The following is a 17325-nucleotide window of genomic DNA, read 5'->3' as shown; positions in this document are numbered from 1 at the left end:
TATCAGCGGGCCGCTGAAGTTGGAGGACTGGACGAAAAGATTCGTTCTCGCTTTGGAAATGGTTGTCGTCTCTTCTTGCGTTTCTTTGCTTTATTATGCATTGTACGTGAGTAAACTTCATTTGAAGATGTATTATGCGTGAATGGAAACATTTTATGAAGATTTTACTTTAGGAACGCGTTAATTCTGTAGCCATAGCCACGTTTTAGACGAAGCAACCTACAACCCCAGATGACGCAAGCCTCGCATACACACATACCACCATTCCACAACGGCACGGCGCCCCTTAGGATACTCTTATAGACGGTGGCGCTAGATTTTCCTCTAGGTGTTATAGTGAGAAACTTTATGCATCGCGTCTTGCATAGCGCTGGACATGGGCTCGTGAAGGCGTCGACAAGTCGGACAACAGTTTTTAGCCAATTAGCCCGGAGGTCGACGACCCCTTTTGCTGGGGCTGCGGAACAGCACTAGCTGCAGCCGCAAAGGGGGGCGGATGCCGTCGCTGGCGGCTGACTGCGTGTGCGCCTGACAGCCGCCGGAAGCCGTTGTGTAGCTGCCCCCTGACGCAACGCATGGGCAAAGCTGTTCTTTGGCAGGTACAATACCCGCCTACCTGCTTCCCTGAATGACATGTTTTGCTTTACTTTGATTGCCGCAATTTCTCTTTTTATATTTTCCATTACGGGCAGGACCATAAGTATGCGGCATGTTCCCCATTACTGTTCGGGCAGCGTAGAGAGCTCTAACAGTTTTCAAGAGTGTTCGTGAGCACGGCATTTTGCATTAGTTTGGCTGCCTCTGCAGTTCTGTGAAGTGCGCCCGAACCGCTTTGAATTTGAAGCATTGCAGACGGTGCGTGACATACTCTCTGACACGGATCTTTGCATGCCCTGCCTCGATTGTCTCGGGCAGCAGACTTGAACCGAAGATGATAATAAGGTTCTTTGACTGACTTTCTTTCCCGTCGCGCCTCGTCTTGATTTCTTTGAAATTGATCACATCTCGCTCTTTCCAACCTTCCAAGTGTCCGGCCTCTGTCAGCTCCACCAGGTCGTCATCAGAAATAACGTCGAGGATGGTGTTCATAGTTCTGTGTGGAGTCACGCTAACTGAAATGTTACCGAGAGAGGCAACGTTGTGTAGCTTTCCATCATATTTTTACAGCGAAGCTGTATATAGATAGCGGATTCGCCAGTCCGTCTACCGCCTGCACGCCGAAACGTCCTCTGGCATAACCCCATGCGCATGAGAGAAAAAAAAAGACGCTCGCGATTGGCAGCACCAGTAGTGACGTAATTGCTCTCCATAGCAGATGAGTGCCCGCGCAACAGCTGTTCTCCGGCTCCGAAATGGGTAGTCCACGCGTCATACTTTCTCCTGAGCAGTAGGCAACTTTCGATCAGAAACGCCGCGAGCCGACCGGGAACAAGCTCATCTACACCTTGCCGATGCTGCAGCCCGGGCACAAGAACAGGCCCGTGCAGCTGAGCACAAGCAGCAACTGCGTACCGAGATCATACAGCTTACCAAGCCGTTGTTTAATGAACCGTCTGGATTAACCCAGTGATAAACACTGGGGCCGCACGTTTCAGCTTCGCTGGTTAACCATCTCTAAGGAGTGCTTGGGCGGCAATTTTCTTATCTTGCAGGTATGAAAGAAGGTCGCCAGCAGCTAGATTCGTAGATTTGTAATCTGTGCCTGTGGCATCACTTAGACATTTCGCGACAAGGGAAGCTGATATGACTCTCACGGTCTTTTCTGGTTTTTAAGAGTGTACCACATGGTACTTGGGAAAGGTTCCTCCTTGGTGGCTCAATATTTAAATATTTCGGTGCACCATCACTTGTGAGCGCGATCAGAAAGTCTCCAAAAGGAATTTTGCATGAAGAGCCTTCATCGTTCCGCGGTAATGCTAGCCACCCAACATGGAGTCCAACGAGGGGACGCCACAGAAAGTGCAAAGCACGTCCTGCTAGTGGCAGCTGTACGTTATCGCAATAAGCAAATATGGTTTACCCAAGGTTGGCTACCTACACAAGGTTAAACGTTGGCGCCCAGAATATCAGAAGTAATAGGATGTGTGTAGGAGACAGGAAAAATAGAAAGTGAGAGAGAGAGACGAAGACTGTACAGGAGTATGAGTACACTATGATGTCATTGCAATATCTGAAACTTGGCTCAAAAAAGGTGAAGATGTTGTTATTTCTGATTACCTCACAATTTCCCATCCACGTGATTCACTTTCGCGTGGTGGTGGTGTAGCCCTTTTTGTTCATAACAGTCGCACCTACTCAGCATTGCCCAATGTCTCCTGCAGCACATCTGATATCGAAGCCTTATTTATCAGACTGGACAACTCTGTTATCATAGGTGTAGTATATCGCCCACCCAATTCGCCTGTAGCTTTATTTCTTCAAAAACTTGAATCTATATTTTTTACACTAGTGTCACGACACAAAGGTCCGGTTATAATTAGTGGTGACGTTAACATAGACACCAGTCATACAAACCATAGTGACTACACGTATCTACTAGAGTCCTTTCATTTTAAAAATCTCACCACTGTCCCCACTAGAATAACAAGTACATCCGCAACTGTCGTTGATCATGTTTTAACTAATATAACCTCCAATATTAATGCCGGGGTATGCAACCAACCCATCTCAGACCATCTCCCCACCTATGTAACGGTAAAAGACGTCATAAAACCTAAATTAACGCACGCCAAAGTAAGTACGAGGATTGACTACGCTTTGCTGAGATCGAATATCCAGTTAATCGACACTAGTACCATATATCACGATGACGTCGACATAGAATTCTCCAATCTAATCGACATCCTGACTTGCGTTAAAACGAGCAGCAGTATTCAAACATCTGTTCGCTCATATAAGTTGCCCGTCTCACCCTGGATGACGGAGCAGATTTTAGCAGTATTGCAGCAGAAGGACTTTTGGTATCATAAATGGAAACAACATAAGGACAACAGCTATTACTTGAGTCAGTACAAAAAGGTACGCAATAAATCTGTGGCAGTTATGCGTACACGAAAAAAAGAATACTATACACGTTTAATCGAACACAGCTCCGGTAACTCTAAAAAAACTGTGGGAAATCGTGAATAGCGTTGTAGGCAAGCCACACAAACAAACGTTTCCGGACGTGGTTGATCAGAATGTTGTAAACAGCTTTAATTCATATTTCACTACTGTTGCAATTTCTTCAGGTGCCAATATGAATAATACAGATATAAATTCTTTGTTACCAAGCCCACTCCCAAACTCCTTTCGTATGGATGACATTGAACTTAACGAGATACACTCAACATTAGCAACCATGGATAGTAATAAAGCTGCAGGTATAGATGAAATTACAGTACGTATGTTAAAAGAAAATATCCATGTTCTGGGTCCCATATTATGCCACGTCTTAAATCACTCACTTGCAACCGCCACGTACCCAACGTCACTAAAGACAGCCCGAGTTGTCCCAATATACAAAGACGGCGATCGCTCAAGCCCTTCTAGTTACCGACCAATATCCGTGCTCAGCACCATTAATGTACTTTTCGAGAAAATCCTTGCGAATCGAATCAATAGCTTTATACACAAATATAACATAATTTGCCCACAGCAACATGGTTTTAGGCCAAACCATTCAACCTCATCAGCGGTGCAGCCTTTAGCCCACATTATAAACAGTGCTTTAAATGACAACAATTGATTGATTAAGGTTTTTTGGCGCAAGGGCCAGATGTGACCAAAGAGCGCCAAGTCGATGGTCTGTACTTCTGAATGATATATGGGTGTTAATTGCGGGGAGTAATGAAACACGGCTGTATAGTGGCCTAAAATATTCGCTAAAAAGCGGAGTATATGCATGTGGTGCGATGTGGCTGTAAAAGGGCCTAAAATTTATTTACTCTAAAGTGCGTAAAATACAAGTATATACATAGTATAAAAAATGACTGTGATTGATCGTTTCTGCGATGACAACAGATGTTTCACAAGATGGGGATGGTCAGTAAATTATGTAATCTGTAGCACTAGTGCCTCAGCAAAGCCTTGAAATGAAGGACTGGGAGGCAGGTGCTCTAGAGAATGTTTTCATTGCAGCTGCGACCTCCAGGTGGAGGCCGCGCTACAAGTAGCCTGGCCAAATCACATTTAGGGTGTCAGTTTCAAATATAAAGTTGAATAGTGTTGAAAAGTAAAAAGGGGTTCATTGCTAAGAAAAAATGCTGGATGTAACGGTATGTGTTGGATATAAGCAGAGGGAAAGTGCTTTTTTCTTTCTGCCTCTATTTTAGTGCATTGGATAAGAACATGAATAACTGTAAGCCTGTTGCCACATTTGCTACATGTCGGAGGTTCGCTTCCCGTCAAAAGGTAGGAGTGAGTGGCGTACGTATGTCCTATTCTTAATCTACACAGAAGCACTTCCTTATGTCTTGTGGTTCTTTCAGTTATCCAGTTCCCTAATTTTGGCTTAATAACGTGTAGCTTATTCAATACTGCATTATCCCATTGGTCCTGCCAGTACTTCCTCAGTTTGTTGCGTAAGAAGGGCTTAAGTTCTTTTGCTGATATAGGTTTATTCATATCCGTTTCATTAAAGGTGACTGACGCTGCACTTTCGTCAGCAGCTACATTGCCTTTTATGCCCCTATGGCCAGGTACCCAACATAGGATGATGTTCTGGTTGTACATTAATGCTAGGCATAGTTGTGTGTATAGTTCATTAAAAACAGGGTTCTTATGTTTTCCTAAACTCATTAAGGCTCTTACTACGCTTAATGAATCTGTGAAAATGATGGCCTTATTGAGATTACTTTGTCTGATATGTTTTACAGCTGAGAGTATCGCGTACGCCTCAGCCGTGAAAATACTTGTGTTAGGATTTAGAGAATCCGAGGTGGAAAAAAATGGCCCAAGAGCTCCATACGCAACACCAGCAGATGACCTGGAAGCATCTGTATAATATTCGGCACAGCAGTACTTCGCTTGGAGTTCGAGGAAGTGTGATCGTATGTGTGCCTCAGGTGCTTGTTTTGTTATTTCGACAAACGAGATATCGCACTCCATGGTCTGCCATTCCCAAGGCGGTGGAAGGCGAGTGGGAGGCAGGATATTTTCTGGGACATGGATGTCTGTTTCGTCTACCATTGCTTCCAAGCGTAGGCTCAAAGGGTTTCGAATACGTGAGCGGTTACTGTAAAGTCTGGCAGCGCGCAGGTCGCTAACAATGGAATGGCATGGATGTTCGGTGTCTGATGTTATCTTAGAATAGTATGATAAACTTAAGAATATTCTTCGCAGATGTAAGGACCATTCGTTGGACTCAACGTAGAGACTTTCAACAGGGCTCGTTCTGAAGGCGCCTGTTGCCAGTCGTATACCGAGGTTGTGGACTGGGTCGAGAATCTTTAGCGCACTCTCAGTTGCGGAGTGGTACACCACGGCTCCGTAGTCGAGGCGTGATTGTACGAGACTCTTGTACAGGCTAAGGAGACACTTCCTGTCACTGCCCCAAGTTGTTCGAGAGAGCAGCTTGAGGAGGTTCATGGTCTTCAGGCATTTTTCTTTAAGATATTTTAAGTGGGGAATGAAGTTAAGCTTTGTGTCCAGGATAATACCTAAGAATTTGTGTTCATGACTAACAGTTAGTCTTTCTCCATTAAGGTTAATGTCTGGTTGTGGCAGTACACCTCTCCTGTTTGAAAATAAGACACATGTGCTTTTTTGGGGGTTCAACTTAAAACCATTCTCGTCCGCCCACCTTGAGAGTCTATTCAAGCCAAGTTGTAGCTGCCTCTCGCAAATGCTAGCATTGCATGACCTGAACCCTATTTGTACATCGTCCACATAGACGGAGTAGAAGAGTGTGCGAGGCAATACGGTGTGGAGGGAGTTCATTTTAACAATAAATAACGTACAGCTCAGTACTCCACCCTGCGGTACACCTGTCTCCTGCAAAAATGGTCGAGACTGTACGTTGCCAACTCTAACTCGAAATGTCCTGTCAGAGAGATAGCTTTCAATTATTCTTAGCAGGTTGCCGCGAATGCCCATTGCAGAAAGATCCCGAAGGATCCCGAAGCGCCACGTAGTATCATATGCCTTCTCCATGTCAAGAAACACTGATAACACTAGCTGTTTGTGGACAAATGCTTCCCTGATGTACATTTCCATGTGTACAAGCTGATCTGTCGTCGATCTGCCTTCTCTAAAGCCACATTGATATGGATCTAATTTCTTGTTAATTTCTAGATAATGTACCAGGCGACTGTTTACCATCTTCTCAAAAACTTTGCATAAGCAGCTCGTTAATGCTATAGGCCTATAACTATTTGCCAAAGAAGGGTCCTTACCCGATTTCAATATAGGAATTATGATGGCCTCTTTCCAAGCAGAGGGAATGTGGCCGGACGACCATATAGAATTGTAAAGCCAAAGAAGCGTTTTTTGTGTTTCAGGCGGCAGATGTTTTAGCATTTCATATAAGATGCGGTCAGAACCGGGGGCAGATTTGTTGCAGCTGTTTAGGGCTGCCTGAAGCTCTGCCATGCAAAAAGGTCTATTGTATGCCTCGCATTTTGTGCTTTTCCGGTCTAGTGGTTTTCCTTCTATTTGCTTTTTGTACCTTTGGAATGTTTCAGAATAGTGCGACGAGCTGGATATCTGTTCGAAATGTGCACCGAGAAAGTTTGCCTGGTCTTCCATGCTGTCGCCTTGAGTATTCACCAAAGGTAACGAGTAAAGCTGTCGACCGTTTATTCTATTCACTCTATTCCAAACCTTTTTTTCATCAGTGTATGAGTTAATTCCCGATATATACTTTCTCCAACTCTCTCTTCTAGCTTGTCGCCGCGTTCTCCGACCCTGGGATTTGACCTGCTTGAAATTAACTAGATTTTCTGCTGTCGGAGAATCCCGAAGTAAAGCCCATGCCTTGTTTTGCTTCTTTCGCGCTTTTCGACACTCATCGTTCCACCACGGAAGACGGCGTTTTGTGGACAATCCACTTGTTACAGGGATACATTTGGAGGAGATGTCAACGAGAAAAACCATGAAATATTCAACCGCAGCGTCTATGCTTAAAGCAAACATGTCGTCCCAGGATAAAGTAGCAAGATTTTTGAACTTTTCCCAGTCAGCTGAGTCAGTTCTCCATCGAGGTAGTTGTGGAAGGCATTCATTAGACATTGGTGCGCTTAGAACCACAGGGAAATGGTCACTCCCGTAAGGGTTTTTAATAACTTTCCATTTAAAGTGGGGTAGAAGAGTTGGAGATGCAATGCTAAGATCTATTGAGGAGTATGTTTTGTTTGCCAGATTGTAATACGTGGGCTCCTTCCCATTCAAAAGACATGCCCCTGAAGAAAAAAGGAATTGTTCAATCAGGCGACCTCTCGCGTCGCAGCGCGAGTCGCCCCATAGGTTGCTGTGTGCATTTAAATCTCCAAGCACAAGATATGGTTCGGGTAACTGATCTATTAATGTTTGGAATTCTTGTTTGTGAAGCTGAAAATGCGTAGGTATGTATAAAGAGCAAATGGTTATCAGTTTATTTAAAAGTACAGCACGAACGGCCACTGCCTCAAGGGGTGTTCGTAGCCGTAGGTGTTGACAGGCTATAGATTTGTCAGCTATGATGGCTACGCCGCCGGATGATGCGAGGGCATCATCGCGATCCTTCCGAAAAATAACATACTGACGTAGGAAGTTTTTATGATTAGATTTCAAGTGAGTCTCCTGGACACACAGCACTTTTGGAGTTTGTTCTTTAAGGATTTCTTGGACATCGTCGAGGTTGCAAAGCAGGCCTCTGATATTCCACTGAATAATTAGTGTATCCATATTAACATAAATGTTGTGCTATGTGTCAAGGAGAATGGATTTGATTTAGCTTACAGCGCCCTTTTGAGGCCCTGTAATTGGAGTTTTCTCTTTCCTGGAGCGGTCGACAAAGTCGCGCCGCTCCTTAGGCGTCAACTGCGCCTTCTGACTGGGTGTTGTGTCCATAGCCTCTTGAGAGGCACTGGACACGCGCTCTTGCGAGCGGTGAGTTTTCCGCGAAGGCCTTGTCTCTAAAGACAAGGCCTTGGAGCCCACCGTCCTGGTGGTTGGTGGGCTTGTCTTGACCTCGGAGCTGGGCTGACTGGTGCCAGCACCAGCAGAGGCCTCCACTGTGGATAATTTCGGGAGAGGTAGGGCAGCCTTCGCTGCTCCCACCGTGGGGGCGGGTGGCGTTGCCGCACGCTCGCTATGCGTGGCGCTGGCGTCCGCCAAGTGCCGTTGTGGTACTGCCCCCCCTACGTACCACTTCGGCGAAAGATGTGTTCTGTGCAAATGTTGGTGATATGCGCTGTCTTGCTTCTCTGAAAGTTATGTTTTCTTTTACCTTTATCGTAATTATTTCTTTTTCTTTTTTCCAGACTGCGCATGATCGAGAATATGCAGGGTGGCCACCGTTACAATTACTACAACGGGGCTCAGCCTTACAGTCATCTGCAGAGTGATCATTGGTGCCGCATTTCGCACATGTTAGCCGCCCTCGGCAGCTCTGAGAAGCATGACCAAACCTCTGGCATTTAAAACATCGTCGAGGGTTTGGGATGTATGGTCGTACTCTGAGTTTGGTATATCCAGTTTCTAATGTCTCTGGTAGTGTGCTAGAGCCAAAGGTAATAATCAGGTGCTTAGTTGGCAGTTCCTTGTTGTCACGTCTAATTTTTATTCTTTGTACACTTATTACGTTTTCATCCTTCCATCCTTCTAGGAGTTCTTCATCGGTCAAGTCCATCAAGTCTATGTCAGAGATTACGCCTTTGGCTGTATTCATGGTTCGGTGTGCTGTCACACTGACAGGGATGTCTCCAAGTTGTACAAGGTTTGTTAGCTTGTCGTGTTGTGCTTTGTCTTTTAGTTCTAGTAATAGGTCCCCACTGGCCAGCTTGGTGATCTTATAGCCGCCTCCAATGGTCTCTGCGAGATGCTTCGCGACAACGAATGGTGAAATAGTTCTTGCTTTCTTGTCGGGTTTGTCACTGTGGACAACATGAAATTTAGGGAAAGTCTGAGTGCCTTTTAGAAAAAACTGAAACGTAGCATCGGTGCGCCCCCTTTTAGAGGGACGATCGGTACAGAAGGGGTTGGAAGTTCCCATGAAATGTATTGTGTATTCAGCGTCGATGCCAGTCACCCACCACCGAGCCCAACCAGGGGACACGGCAGGGTATGCGGTGAAGCAAACCCTACCATGCCAACTGTACATCGTCGCTATAACCACATATGTTATAACCAAGGTAGGTCATAGCACACCAGGTTAACCCTCGCCGCCAGGAATATTGGAAGTTATCAGAAGAAAAAGAAGACAGGAAAGACTAAAAGTGAGAGGGAAAGACGAAGGTGTGCGAAGAGGGAGACAGGAAAAGGCGACTGCCGATTTCCCCCGGGTGGGTCAGTCCGGGGGTGCCGTCTATGTGAAGCAGAGGCCAAAGGGGTGTGTTGCCTCTGCCGGGGGGCCTTAAAGGTCCAAACACCCGGCATCGGCTCAACCCCCAGGATCCCCTTTTCCCCAGACACGGCTAAGCCGCGCACGGCTACACGCGGGAGGGTCCAACCCCCATGTGCTCGGGTACGTTAAATGACAACAAACTTGCAGCTGTAGTCTTTCTAGATTTAAAGAAGGCTTTCGATACGGTCAACCATTCCATCCTTTTGTACAAGCTAAAGCACTACGGTTTTCGGGAACGGATTTTCGATTTGTTCTCTAGCTACTTCAATGAACGTCATCAGATAGTCGTCATAAATGATGTCTCATCGTCACCACAACGTATTCATGCAGGCGTGCCCCAAGGGTCTGTTTTGGGACCCATACTTTTTTCTATACACGTTTCCGACCTTCCACGTGTCTTAAAATTCGGAGAAATGCTGACGTATGCAGACGACACTGCTATAATAATTACAGGCAATAGCATCGATGATGATGATGTGTAGTGTTTTATGGCGCAAGGGCCAGGTTTGGCCAAAGAGCGCCATGACAAGTGGTAGTGTTAACGATGTAATATGGGAGATGTGACTTGGCTGTAAAGTGGCCTAAAAATAATCGCTGTAAAGTGCGTAAAATCTGCGAGCTATAAAATTATGGCGATGACTAATGACGGATACTGTGTACATTAAAATCCATCGTAAAAGAATGATGCAAAATAGAAAATATATAAGATTCTAAAATTCACTAGAGCACCACTGCCTCGTTAGAGCCCTTGAGACACAAGGGCCTAGAGGCATGTGCTACATAAAAGAAATTATCACAGCGGCATCCTCTGGAAAGAGGAGACGCTACGAGTGTGTGGGGTTTATAACATGTAATACAACATCTTTCAGGAAGCCCAGGACTGCGCTGGAGTCAAACAGCGGTTCTGGGCCTAGTAACATTACTGGATGAAGGGGGATGCGCTGCCGGTATGCTAAGGGAAAATGCTTCTTTCTTTCATGTTCGGCTTCCCGACACTCCAGGAGGACGTGGAGGACGGTCAGCCTCTCCCCGCATCTACCACAGGTTGAAGGCTCGTTTCCGGTGAGTAAAAAGTTATGTGGCCCAAATGTGTGTCCTATTCTTAGACGACAGAATAGGACATCTGTCCGGCGTGATTTTGTTACTGAAGGCCAGAATCCTAACTGTGGCTTTATCACGTGGAGCTTATTATTTGTTTCCGCGTCCCATAGCCGTTGCCACTGGTTCCGTAGTTTCCTCCGTAAGAAGGGCTTCAGGTCTGTGACAGGAACTGCAGCGGTGGGATTAGCAGAATGCGATGTAACTGACGTGGCCATCTGGTCCGCAAGAACGTTACCTTCGATGCCCCTATGACCTGTCACCCAGCATATGATGACATGCTGATTACCTATATACGCTTTACACAGAGCAGAATAAAGTTCGTTAATTACTGGATTTTTGTGGTTAGAGAAAGCCATCAAGGCCTTCACAACACTAAGGGAATCCGTATATATGACTGCTTTCTGGAGTTTTGATTTCCTTATATGCTTCACAGCCGACAATAGTGCGTAAGCCTCAGCCGTAAAGATACTAGTTTCCGCATGCAGTACATCGGTTTCCGAGAAGGATGGCCCGACGGCTGCATAGGACACCCCGTCGTGTGACTTCGATGCGTCTGTGTAGAACTCCGTGCAGGAGTGTTTGTGCTGGAGTTCCCGGAAATGCATCTGGATTTCAATCTCTGGAGCGTTTTTTGTAACTTCCATGAAAGATGTATCGCATTGTATCAACTGCCACTCCCAAGGAGGTAGCAGCTTGGCTGGATGCATTAGGCGAAGTTCGAGGATTGGAACATGCATTTCATGACTAAGCTCCCTCACACGCAGCGAGAAAGGCTGTCTTACGGAAGGACGATTACGAAATAGTGTAGCATATGTCATATCATTAATGGTGTTAAAACAGAGATGTTCGGGATTAGAGTGGACTTTCAAAAAATATCTTTGGCTGATGTATGTTCTCTGGATATGAAGTGACCACTCATTCGATTCTGCATATAAACTTTGTACGGGACTCGTTCTGAAAGCTCCTGTGGCTAAACGGATACCCAGATGGTGAACAGGGTCTAGCATCTTTAGTGCGCTCGGGGTGGCAGAGTGATAAATGACGGCACCGTAGTCTAGTCGTGATCGAATGAGGCTTTTATATAGATTCATTAAACACTTCCTGTCACTACCCCACGTAGTCTGGGAAAGAAGTTTCATTATGTTCATTGTTTTCAGACATTTTTCTTTAAGATGTTTAATGTGGGGGACGAAAGTGAGTCTGTAGTCAAGTATGACACCTAGAAATTTATGTTCTTTGTTTACAGGTATCTGTTGTCCACACACTTCCAAGCAGGGATCCGGAACTAGGCCTCTCTTCCTTGTGAACAAAACACAAGAACTCTTATGAGGATTGATTTTGAATCCATTTTTCTCTGCCCACCCTGACACCTTGTTCAAACCATGCTGTACCTGTCTCTCGCACACTGCGAGATTACAGGATTTGAAACCGATTTGAATGTCGTCCACATAGACGGAATACAAAATGGCCGGTGGTAAGGAAGCACGAAGTGTTGTCATCTTAACAATAAAGAGTGTGCAACTGAGCACGCCACCCTGGGGTACACCGGTTTCTTGTGCAAAAGGACGTGACAGCACATTGCCTACTTTCACCCGGAAGGTACGATTGGACAAGTAGCTTTTTATTATGTTTAGCATATTACCATGAATGCCCATTTCTGACAAATCTTTCAAGATTCCGTAGCGCCAGGTCATATCGTACGTCTTCTCCATATCGAGGAATATCGATAAGAACTGTTTGTGTACAAACGCGTCACGAATATGTCCTTCAATACGTACAAGATGGTCGGTTGTGCAGCGCCCTTCTCGGAAGCCACAATGAAAGGGATCAAGCATTTTGTTTTGTTCAAGGAAATGGATGAGTCGCCGATTTATCATTTTTTCAAATACCTTACACATGCAGCTTGTGAGGGCTATCGGGCGGTAACTTGCCACTGAAGAAGGGTCTTTGCCTTGTTTCAAAACAGGGACCACAACGGCTTCTTTCCATGCCGTTGGAAGGTACCCTGCGTCCCACATAGTGTTGAAAAGTGTAAGTAGTGTTTCTTGCGTGTCATTGTGTAAGTTTTTGAGCATTTCATACATGATTCTATCGGATCCCGGTGAGGAGCTTTTGCATGCGCTCAAGGCAGCTTTCAATTCGGCAATACTAAAAGGGCAATTGTACGGTTGATTCTGTCGGTATTTATTGTTGAGTGGCTTGCATTCTTCTATTTGTTTATATTTTCGGAAGGATTGCGAATAATGTTTTGAGCTTGATACACTCTCAAAGTGCTCCCCAAGTGAGTCGGCCTGATCTTTCAGTGTATCGCCCTGTGTATTTACTAGAGGGAGTGAATATGTTTGCCGCCCTCGAATCCTATTAACCCTGTTCCAGGCTTTGGCCTCATCTCTGAACGAGTTAATACTCGATAAAAACTTGTGCCAGCTTTCTCTTCTGGCCTGCCGGCGGGCTCTCCTACCTTGGGATTTTATTTTTTTTAAATTGACAAGATTCTCAGCGGTGGGAGAAGCTCGCAGCAACCCCCACGCCTTGTTCTGATTCTTACGGGCGGTTCGGCATTCGCTGTTCCACCACGGTACACGTGGTTTGCATGCCAAACCAATTACTTCGGGTATGCAATGTGATGCGGCATCTATTATGAATGCTGTAAGATAATCCACAGCAGCATCAATTTCTAAAGAAGATAGGTCAGCCCATGAGATGCTAGAGAGAGTTCGAAATTTCTGCCAGTCGGCTGTGTCTATCTTCCACCTAGGAGCTTGTGGAGGATATTCGTTTTCTTTAGATGTTCTTATTAGTATGGGGAAGTGGTCGCTCCCGTAAGGATTTTTCATAACTTCCCATTCGAGTTCAGGCAATATACATGGGGAAACTAGGCTGAGGTCAATTGATGAAAATGTTCGGTTGGCGAGAGAATAATATGTGGGTGCCTTCTTATTCAGCAGGCATACACCAGAAGAGAGGAGGAACTGTTCAACAAGACGACCTCGCGCATCTATACGAGAGTCGCCCCACAGGCTGTTGTGCGCATTGAAATCCCCAAGTACAACGTACGGTTCTGGCAATTCATCTATGAAGGACTGAAATTCATGTTTGCTTAGTTTGTAGTGTGGAGGTATATAAATCGAGCAAATAGTGATAAGTTTGTTTAGCAAAACAATTCGAACCGCCACTGCTTCAAGGGCCGTTCGTAGCTGTAAATGTTGACATGCTATGCTCTTTTGGATTACAATCGCAACACCTCCCGATGATGCGATTGCATCATCGCGATCTTTGCGAAAAGTAACATGCTGTCGAAGAAAGTTTGTGTGTTGTGATTTCAGGTGTGTTTCCTGTAGACACAGCACTTTTGGATTGTGTTTGTGTAAAATCTCTTGCACATCATCAAGGTTCCTAAAAAGACCTCTGACGTTCCACTGTATGATTTGTGTATCCATATTTAAAGTAAGTTGGTGCTGTGTGTACGGAAACTGAAAGATGTCTTAGATTACAGAGCTCTTTCGAGGCCCTGTAATCGGGGTTTTGCCCTTTCTGGAGCGTTCGAGGGAGCCTCGCCGCTCCTTAGGCGCTTGGCGCGCCGTGAGGACACTTGTAGTGTCCATTGCCTCTTGGGAGGCGCTGGACACATGCTCTTGCGAGCGAGTTTTCTGTGAGGGTCCTGCCTCGGAAGGCAAGATCCCTGCGCCCACCAGACCGGAGGTCGATGGGGCTCCCTGACGGGTCTGGCTGTGCCGGCTGTTGCCAGCGCTGGATGGGGCCGGGGAGGTTGGGGCAGCCTCGGCTGCGCCCACCTTCGGGATCGATGGCCCCGTCTGCTGTGTTGGCGTAGCAGCGTTAGCTGCAGCCGCCGAGGGGGCGGATGGCGTCACTGCCGCCTCACTGAGTGTGGGTCGGACAGCCGCCGGAGGCCGTTGTGGCGCTGCCCCCTGACGCGCCACTTCGGCAAATGTGTTCTTAGGCAGGTATGCCACCCGCCTACGTGCCTCCTTGAATGATATATTTTCTTTCACTTTGATCGTGACAATTTCTTTTTCTTTTTTCCAAGATGGGCACGACCGCGAGTACGCGGCGTGCTCTCCATCACAGTTTACACAATGCAAAGAGTTCGTGCAAGCTTCAGACGTGTGTTCATGGGCACTGCATTTTGCACACGTTTGGCGGCCTCGGCAGCTCTGCGAGCTGTGGCCAAAACGTTGGCATTTGAAACATCTCAGGGGGTTTGGCACGTATGGCCTAACACGGAGCTTAATGTATCCTGCCTCGATTGACTCGGGCAGGACACTCGAACCGAAGGTGATTATCAAGTGTTTCGTTTGGATTTCTTTTCCATCTCGCCTTATCTTAATTCTTTTGACATCTATAACATTTTGTTCACTGAAGCCCTCCAAGAGCTCAGCCTCAGTGAGCTCCAGCAAATCATCGTCCGAGACAACGCCCCGGGTGGTGTTCATAGTACGGTGCGGGGTTACTGTTAGTTGGTTATCCCCAAATGACACAAGCTTAGACAGTTGCTCGTATTGTTTCTTATCGCGGAGCTCAAGGAGGAGATCACCGCTTGCCATCCTGGTCGCCTTATATCCGGCTCCAAAAACATCAGTCAAAGTCTTTGATACAAGGAACGGTGAAATAGTGCGCACTGGTTTGCCAGGTTTTTCCGAGTGAACTACATGGAAACGTGGGAAGTTGTGGACTTGGCGTCCGAAAAACTGAAAAACTTCATCGGTGCGCCCTCTTTTCTGACGGCGATCAGGGAATGCAGGAAAATAGCTATCCATAAATATATGTGAAATTTCGGCAGCTACGCCAGCCACCCACCATGGAGTCCAACAAGGGGACGCTGCAGGGCCTGGAAAACAGGGCCTGCAAACGCCAGCTGTACGTTGCCGCTATAACCTAATATGATATAACCAAGGTTGGCTACTCACACATGATTAACCCTTGCTGCCAGGAAGGTCGGAAGTAATAAAGAAATGAGAAGGAGACAGGAAAGGTGGAAAGTAAGGAAAAGACGAAGGTTGTAGGTAGAGAGAGACAGGAAAAGGCAACTACCGATTTCCCCCGGGTGGGTCAGTCCGGGGGTGCCGTCTACGTGAAGCCGAGGCCAAAGGGGTGTGTTGCCGCCGCCGAGGGGCCGTAAAGGTCCAAACACCCGGCATTGGCTCAACCCCCAGGATCCCCTTTTCCCCGGACACGGCCAAGCCGCGCACGGCTACGCGCGGGAGGGTCCAAGCCTCGTGTGCTCGGGTACGTGGTGTCGCAACACACCAAACGCCTGCTTGCGCAGACGCCCCTGCGGGGGGCAATAGCATCGAGGAAATACAGCCGAAAGCAAACGTAGATTTGGAAAACGTCTCTAAATGGTTTACAGCCAACAAGCTTACTGTAAATCTCAAGAAAACAAAATATACTATATTTCACTCCCGCAGAAAACAAGTAGATGCCAACTCTGTAAACATTAGCATTGACAACTCTGTGCTAGAATATACCCCGTGTTTTAAATGTCTTGGCGTAATCTTTGATAGTAACCTTCACTGGCAAGACCATTTATTAGCAGTTGGGGCGAAGGTGGCATCGGGATGTGATAAACTGCTTCAAGCACGTGACTTTTTTGACACAAGCGCATTACGTATTTTATATTTCTCCTTTATCCACAGTCATCTATCATACTGTCTGGAATCATGGGGATGGACCTACAATAGTCATCTCCAGCCAATCAGAAAATTGCAGAAACGATCATTACGAATAATAACGCAATCTAAGCAGGATCACCCCAGCAACCCATTATTCCACGATCTACGCATATTACCCTTCGATTCACTACGCCTCCTAAAAACAGCAACTGTCGTAAACAGTATAGTAAGAAACAACTACCCCTTCCATATGTCCCTCTTTCATACATCATCGCGTACTACCAGAAATGTACTATTAGGCAACTTTAATCTACCTCCCACGCACAACGTTTATGGAGAACGACGGCTATCATTCACTGGTGTTCAGATATGGAACACTCTTCCACAAGAAGTAAAATACGCTCCAAATTTTGCACTTACAGCTAAAAAATTCTTTCAGCGCATGCTTTAAACAAGTTACAAGACATGTATCGGACTGTTTACACTTCATTTATTATATATAGCGTGCACGATGTTTTCGAATTGAATCAACTGTTTCTTGCTATGCCTAATTTTTGTCATATGTATTATGTATATATCTCCCCTCTCCACTTTTCCAAGTTTTTATTGTTTATGCGACAAGTGTCTGCATTATGTAATTTCATTTCTTGGACCCATAACTAGCCTACGGCTACGGGTCCAAACAGTACTGGACACACTTTTTTTGCATTTTCATGGAAAAATAAAGAATTTGAATTTGAATTAGCCAGAACAGGAAAAAAAGGACTGCTGAGATTCCTCCAGGTGGGTGGGTCTGCAGGTGCCGTCAATGTGAAGCAGAGGCCAAAAAGGTGTGTTGCCTCCGTCGGAGGACATTAAAGGGCCGTACACCCAGCACCGGCTCAACCTTCAGGATCCCCTTTTCCCAAGACACAGCTAAGCCGCGCACGGCTACAAGCGTGAGGGCGCAGCCCTCATGTTCTCAGGTACGTGGTGTGGGTGTACACCAAACGCATGTCCACGTAGACGACCCTGCGGAGGATTTCATGATTGGCCACATTCGTATAGAACGCTTCGCTGTGCGCTATT

At 46.2% G+C, this 17325-nt stretch overlaps 2 long non-coding RNA genes across 3 annotated transcripts in view; one reads left to right on the top strand and one right to left on the bottom strand.

Annotated features, from left to right (window-relative positions):
* The window catches only part of LOC135897110 (uncharacterized), an 81966-nt gene extending 72770 nt beyond the window's left edge, over nt 1-9196 (top strand). The window contains exons 6-7 of one of the 2 annotated variants that reach the window (XR_011507501.1): nt 8442-8690; nt 8786-9196. This is a non-coding gene — a long non-coding RNA (uncharacterized lncRNA). The other variant, XR_011507500.1, reaches the window with a different exon arrangement.
* The window catches only part of LOC139048101 (uncharacterized), a 187644-nt gene that overhangs the window by 163008 nt on the left and 7311 nt on the right, over nt 1-17325 (bottom strand). The gene's annotated exons all lie outside the window — the stretch shown is intronic.

This window comes from Dermacentor albipictus, chromosome 7 (assembly GCF_038994185.2).
Source record: "Dermacentor albipictus isolate Rhodes 1998 colony chromosome 7, USDA_Dalb.pri_finalv2, whole genome shotgun sequence".
NCBI lineage: Eukaryota > Metazoa > Arthropoda > Arachnida > Ixodida > Ixodidae > Dermacentor > Dermacentor albipictus.
This window is presented reverse-complemented; position numbering and strand designations above follow the sequence as displayed.